The following is a 7,154-nucleotide window of genomic DNA, read 5'->3' on the forward strand; positions in this document are numbered from 1 at the left end:
GCTTGTATGCTCAGCGGATTGTCCATGGAAAAAAGGCAAATAGGAGACTGGCAGAGCTTGCGCCTGAAAAGGACCTCAAAAGTGGGAAGGAAACCATTGACTGCGCACCGTAGAAAAATTTTTGATTTTGGGGAGCGTTTGGCAATTATGAATGCGAAGCCAGACTTTAGAATAAATCACATGGGATGAGCTTGCCTTCATCACAACCTGATCCTTTTTATACTCCATGAGGTAGTAATATCCTGATTTGATTATCTCCCATTCATAGTGTATGGCCAAATAAATCTGTTAGGGATATCAAAATTGCTGATAGGAATTGCCATGATTGCTTGGACATCGAGCGGCGAAATAAACGCCTTGATTTTAGAGAGGTCACAAGTATGACCATGTCTATCCATCAGATCAGCAACAACAATTGGAGCATGTTGAGGCACAGGACAAGTATCAGACCACATATTAATGCAATTACCATGCATAACTTGCCATCTTGCTCCTCTAAAAAGAAGCTCGCGCACCACCGAAAGGCTATTCCAAATGTGTTCAGATCCTTTGTCCATGTTTTTTTTTTCTGTCCCTCCCTCTCTGTAACACTCCGACCCTTTTGTAATTATTTTATTTACTTATTTAATTGTGAAATTACATTTTTGTTCTTGGAGTAGGGGCACTTTAGTCACTTTTTTGGGAAAGAAATTTGGGGAATTGAGAGGCATCATTGCGTAGAGCTTGTTGATACGAGTCCGTAGACAGGTGGCATGCTTAATTTCGAGTTGTAACGAGAGCGTAAAGGTCTAGAAACGAAAAAGACATATAGGGAATTTCTGGAAGGCTTATTTACTGTAGTGCCCCCTAAAACTTCAGTCAAATCTCACTTTACCCCTGTAGGGGCTTTTTCGTTCCAGCAGCTACTGATGGGCCTGGGCTGCTGTAAAGAGCGAGATGGTTGAAATTGCACCTTGAGTCTGAGTTCAAGGATCAGACCCCAAGAGTATTTCGAAATGGTAGCTGAGCCTTAGGAAACACCTTGGTCTTCTTCACCAGTGAAACAACAGTCGCTTACAGATAAATTCTTCGCTTAGCATGAGAAGCTTGTGGTATAGGAGCATGAGTTTAGCATGAGAGAGAGAAAGAGCTGCGATTTCCAAAAGAGAAGATGGGAGGAGATGGTGGAATATGGCTAGAAATTGCAGGGCTTTCAGGGATGAGAGATAAAGATTGCTCTATGGATGTATGTTTATGGAAAGAGAGGAAGAAGATGGAAGCATGGGTGGCTTTAGCATATTTCCAGCAGCTTGACGAAAGCTTCGTCAAGCTCCTGGGTTGCACGACAGAAGAGAAAATGGGAAGAGATGGAGGAGTAAGGCTCGAAATTGTAGGGGTTTCAGTGATGAGACATGATGCTTGCTCTCTAGATGTGGGTTTTGAGAGAGAAAGGAGGAAGATGGAAAAACAAACCATGAAATTGAAGGGTTCCAGAGGGGATGCTTGCCTCGATGAATTCTCATGGTTGCTGGGAGGCTTGCAGCAACCAAGGTGAGTTGTTTTTGCTGGGTAGGAAGTGGCTCCTTTTATAGGCACTGAAAACCTTAATTTTATCAAACCACCCTCTCCCCTTTTGCTTCACTTTCTTCCATGCCATCTTATTTGGTAAAACTTCCCTAGCCTGAGCATGTATGCATGAAGCTTTTTGGAGTTCTAAGGTCCTCAGGCAGCTGGACTTCTCCATGTGGGTGAGGAGCCACCCACTTTTGCTTCTTGTTTTCTCACCAAAGCTTGAAGAGAAAAGAATGGGGGTATTGGCGATAGTCAAAAGGTGATCAGCACATGGGTTTGCTTGGTTTTGATGGTTTTGACAGATATGCTGGATATTTTCCACAATGCTGGGCTGGGCTATTGGTATCTTGTTTCCAGCGGCCTATGAGTTTGCTCAAGTTGCTGGAAATAGCCTATTTGATCAAGGTGCTGGATATTTTGGCTGATGTGGGATTTTTCCAAGTGTTTGCAAGCCATTGGATATTTTCCTAAGCTATTGGGCCACTCATTCTCTCTCAGACTTACCCATATGTTTGAGCTCAAGGAATGGGCTTGAGTTTTGATGCTCCCAAGTAGCCCAAAACTTCCACTTCTTGGCACATCAATGGGTCTCCTAAATGCTCGTAACCATCCATACCACAACCCGCTCAGCAAGCGCCAGGCATTCGCGTGGCTTGGGCCCACTTAAGCTTGTAGCGTGGCATGTTGCTTAAATAAGGATTTTCCACTTGGTATTGTACTAGGCCGAAAATATATTAGGGCCCAGCCTTGGATTTTTTTTTGGGCCTCAAGAACCCCCTCAAAGTTAAAGTGGCCCACCTAACCTCCTTGACCATGATTTTGTGTTCCTCTTTACCCCTCACTGTTGTCTCCATTAATAACTCAGTCAATTTTTATGACATGGCATGACTATTTTAGTCTTTTTGCCACAAGTGATGATGTGACATGTGAATGTCCCACTTTTTTTTGTTTAAATTGATTTAAATATATAATAAAATATTAAAATAATGTAATTACTTAGAAAAATTAATAAATAAAAATCTTTTTTCTCTATGCTTTAAGACAAAAACCTACCCAGATCCAACTCTCCCCAAAGATCAATCTCTATCCCCAAAGAATGGCCTTATCCTTCCTCATTTCTCCTCTCTCTGCAGCCAACCACTGTAACATCAATTATAACCACACCCCCATCCCCACCAACCATACCATCAGAGGACCTGCACTACACGATCGAGCTTGAGACGTTGACGGTGAGCGTTGTCACCGCACTCTCTTTCTTTAAAAGTAGTCTGCTTCCTCTTCCACACTTTGACCGTCCCGTCTGCAGCCCCAGTGAACACAAACCCCTCGACGCTGGGGACAACAGAGTTGTCGTCGTGGGCGTGGATACATGAAACGGAGTCGGAGTGCTTGATCCAGAGGGTTTTCTGTCTTTTGTTTTGAATTATTGTTTAAAAAGCTAGTGATTTAGGGTCTGTCCATTTGATTTAAAGTAAAAATGTTTCAATTTAGGTATACAATGAGGGAATTTTGTGTTTGAATCTAGGGATTGAAGGTAGGGATTTGGGGATTGTTGATGCTCAAAATGGCTCGGCCACTATTTGAGTCCAACTTAGTGATTAGAGGTACTAGGTCTTCAGCAGGGAAGAAGGCTGAAGCCCTTGGGTGAAATGGATTGGTAAGACCTGCAGAAGGTAAAAAGAGGAGAAGCAACCGTAAAGCTTCGGGCACCGGTGTGGTGCCAGCCGAAGGCTCTCCGATGCCTAAGTCAGTTACAGGTAGTAATTCGGGCAGAGTAACAGTGAAAGTAGGGGAATGGTCTCTCCGTTTTACCTGGGTACTGTTCCCTATTTATAGGGAAGTGAAAGTGGGAGCTTTGCACAAAGTTCCAATGTGGGACTTTGTGCAAGCCGTTGTGGTGGCGACAAGTGTCTTGGAGATTAGGTTTGGCATTTGGGAGCTTCGGCAGGTGTCTGGCACCTCAGAAGTGTGTCTTCCTTCGGCATGGGAGAAGGCGTGGTTGCCTTGGTGCTAGTCGCTTTGATGCTGGGTCTGTTCGGTTCATTATGGTGTAAACAGTAGTCCCCCAAGTTCGCGGTCGAGAAGTAACTTCTGGGTTGGGAACTTGTGAGTTTTTGTAATTGTAACCGAGCATTCCAGCTTCATTCGGAGCCGTAGGGCATTCCCTAGTCACCCAAGTTGGCAAGCTAGGAGTTGCGTCAACACATGGAGTGTGATACGAGCTATGTAAGCCTCTAGAACTTTTAGTAGCTGGGTAACTGGGTACTTGGGCATTTTGCAGGTAGGATAGGAGCTGGGTCCGTAGGAGAGGTTTTTTTTTTTTTTTTTTGGGGGTGCTCTTCTTTTTTTAATGGTCCTAGACCTTCGGCAGGCCGAGTCTTTGGAAAATTTTGGGGGTTCTTCCTTTCTTCTCAGGAGCTAGACCTTCGGCAGGCCGAGTCTTTGGAAAATTTTGGGGGTTCTCCCTTTCTTCCATGGTCCTTGCCATTTGGCAAGGGCCTAGCCTCTTTTTTTTTGGTATGGCCTTTGCCATTTTGCAAGGAGCAAAGATGGAGGGTGGGTTTGGGCCTTGACAAGGACTTGGGGCCGGCAACATTAGCTGGGCTTCGGCAAGTGTAAGGGCTAGGGTTTGGAATTGTGAGGAGTAGAAATATCATCCTATATCTCTTGCCGTTCGGCAAGCTTGGAGGTGGCGTGATTTTCCTATAGCTCTTGCCGTTCGCAGGTTTTGAGCAAGTGTTGTCACGCAAGAGCAAGTCTCCTTTGGCAGGTAGTTTAGCAAATTTGTCTGGGTCTGGGTCTTTAGAGTGTCAGCAAGGGGTTGCCTTTGGTGGTAAAAACAGCCTTGCCCTTCGGTAAGCTGGATTTTGAGGGGTCTGCTCGAGTATTAGCGCCTCCCCAGCACTGTGAGTCCTAGTAGAGCGTCGGTGCGAGCACGATCCAGTTTTGGTAAGACCCTTGCCGTTCGGCAAGGGTGATTGGGAAGAATTTTTGTGAGCCGTTAAAGCCATCAATCACAAGCCTTGCTGTTTGGCAAGGTTGGCTGGAGTCAGAAATCGACAGCCCGATTCAGCTTGCTGGCTTCGTGTTGTCACGGCTTCGGCAAGGCTGCTCATTTGCAAGGCGTTGGCGAGAAGGCTGTAGCAAGGGTCTGATCAGAAGGGGGCTGTCCGAAGGTGTTCGGTAGAGCCATAGGCAGGTGCTAGACCTTCGGCACGTCAAGGTTTGTGTTGGCTTGAGTGCGAGGACCGTTTAGGAGCTTCGGCTGTGACGAGTTGGCCAGACCCGATTTCGGGAAGCCGTTTAGGAGTTGCTGCTCAACCCTTGCCGATCGGCAAGGATGTGGAGAGTTTGTTGTTGTTTGGGTCGAGACCGAGGTCAAGAAGGAAGCTGGACTTGGGCCTGACCTTGAGCCTTCCGGAAGTGTCCCAGGGTTTGGGAGGGGTGTGATATCCTTCTCCGTTTGCAGGTATGTTCGTGATCCCCAAAAAAAATAAAATTCGTGGGCCTTGCCATTCGGCAAGGCCAGCTTGTGAGCTCGAGTTGCCCATATTTGTTTTTCTCAATCCTTGCCGTTCGACAAGGGTTTATTTGGACTTGAACCCAATTTCGATGGATTTTTGAATTCCAATGTATATGTATTTGTTTGATGTTGCAGCAGGGTCCAGGTAAATTAGGGGTCAAGAGCCGAGTTTTTTGTTGGCTTGGGCATCTCGTGTGCATTCCATTTCTTTGCACACGACCCTTGCCGTTCAGTAAGGGGGTGATTTTCTTTTCAGCGACTAGGCAATCGGCAAGGAGGTGGAGCTCGTCGCCTTGGGCTTGGGTAAGGTTAAATTTTCTGTGATTCTGAATTTTTGTGTTTGCTCATGGGTCTATCTTTTGGCAAGCCTAGTGTGTTGTACAAGGTGGGCTAGGCCATGGGAGTTAGGCCATGAGTCGGGCTTGCGTATACCTTGGACAAGGGTGGATGATGACCCCGTCCGAATTTCTTGTTTTTAAATCTCTTCTCCTTTTGTTTTTGGATTTTGAATTTCAAATTATGTGTAGGTACAAGGGATTTAAGAGGGAAGATGAAAGGGTGCTAGGGTTTGCTCGTGAATCGAGGCGTGGGTACCCTTGGTTGGCTTATAAATAGGAACTTGGCGTGGTGAAGGCACCACACTTGAGTTGAGGAGAGAAATTGTGAGAAATTGAGGAGGAGGAGAAGAGATTTCCGGCAAGGGTTTTGTGGTGGTGCTTGTGGCTGAGGTGATTTCCAGCGACTCCTACGTGGTGGTACGAACAACATTTTGCTTGAACTTTTGAATTGAAATGTCTTGCTTTGCATGAACATGTTGAAGGCTAGGAAGAACATTTTGAATATGAGCATGAACATGATGAACACGTTGAGCATTGGTATGAACACGTTGAATGCTTGCTTGCATACCAAAGAACATGTAGATTTGCCAAATTTTTGTGTTGTTGTGGTTCGATCCTCCTTGCATGTGCATTAGTTCCTTTTTCTTATTTTTGCATCTTGTAGATGTCTGATAGTTCTGATACAGAAAGTCCTGCCCCCCTGCCTTTGGTGGGGATGACACTGGGAGTTAAGAGCCCAGCCAACATGTTTGTTCTGAAGAGGAGAGTTCAGAGACAGAGGGTATGGTAGAAGGCATTATAGAAAGTAGGATGATAGGGCATGGGGGTGAGAGGGGTGATCCATCGGTAGACTCTGGGTCGGCTGCATATAGGGAGATGCAGAGGAATTATATAGAGTTAGCGGCTATAGCAAACCGGGTTCTAGCCTTGCCTCATAGGCAAGAGGTGGGTTCGAGCAACCAGGCATCACCATCAGGGTCCGTGGGTATAGCCGTGGCTTCAGTTTCAGAGGGAGTAGACATTCGGGTTGGTGTCCCATTGCCGAGGCGGAATACGCTTACATAAGCGAAATTGGCCCAGCTGCGGACAGACTTTTGTGTTCCAACCTACGTGGGCTTGAGGTTACCCACTGCGGCTGATGTAGTCAGATATCCTTCGGATGGCTCCGTGATGATTTTTACTCTTTCATCCGTGGGTGCAGATGATGTTGGCTAAGTTGGGGTATGCACCGGGGCAGTATAATCCCAACTTTTGGATTCTTCTTCATGGGATGTACATCGCTTGGTGGTTGGCTGGATTGGGGGAACCAACATTTGAGCAGTTCATGTACTTGTACTCGGTTTCGAAGCAGTAGGGGAATTTTGGCTGGGTACAGGCTAATTGCCGAAAGGCGAAGGAGAGGGGCTATTTTATTAGCACAAGCCAACTACGCAAAACTCCTGGAGGAATAGGTGGTGCATGGCTTATGGGGACTGGGAGAGTCCTCTAGGGAAGAGCGTTGTCCAACACATTCCTACCCACTTCCAGTCTATAGGTCCTTGGCCCCATCCCTTAAGACTGTTTGATGTTTGATTGTGTTTTATCTTTTTTGTTTTATTTTTGTTTTTTCTTTGGCTCTCTATTTTGTCTGTGCCAGTGTAAATGGCTAAGTAGTATTTAACCTTTGGTGCAGGTTCAGTGAAGTGGGGGCCCATCTCCAAGGTGCAGGAAGACNAGGTTGAGTGGGTGAGGGCACAGCTATC

The sequence above is a fragment of the Prunus dulcis genome, unplaced genomic scaffold (assembly GCF_902201215.1).
Source record: "Prunus dulcis unplaced genomic scaffold, ALMONDv2, whole genome shotgun sequence".
NCBI lineage: Eukaryota > Viridiplantae > Streptophyta > Magnoliopsida > Rosales > Rosaceae > Prunus > Prunus dulcis.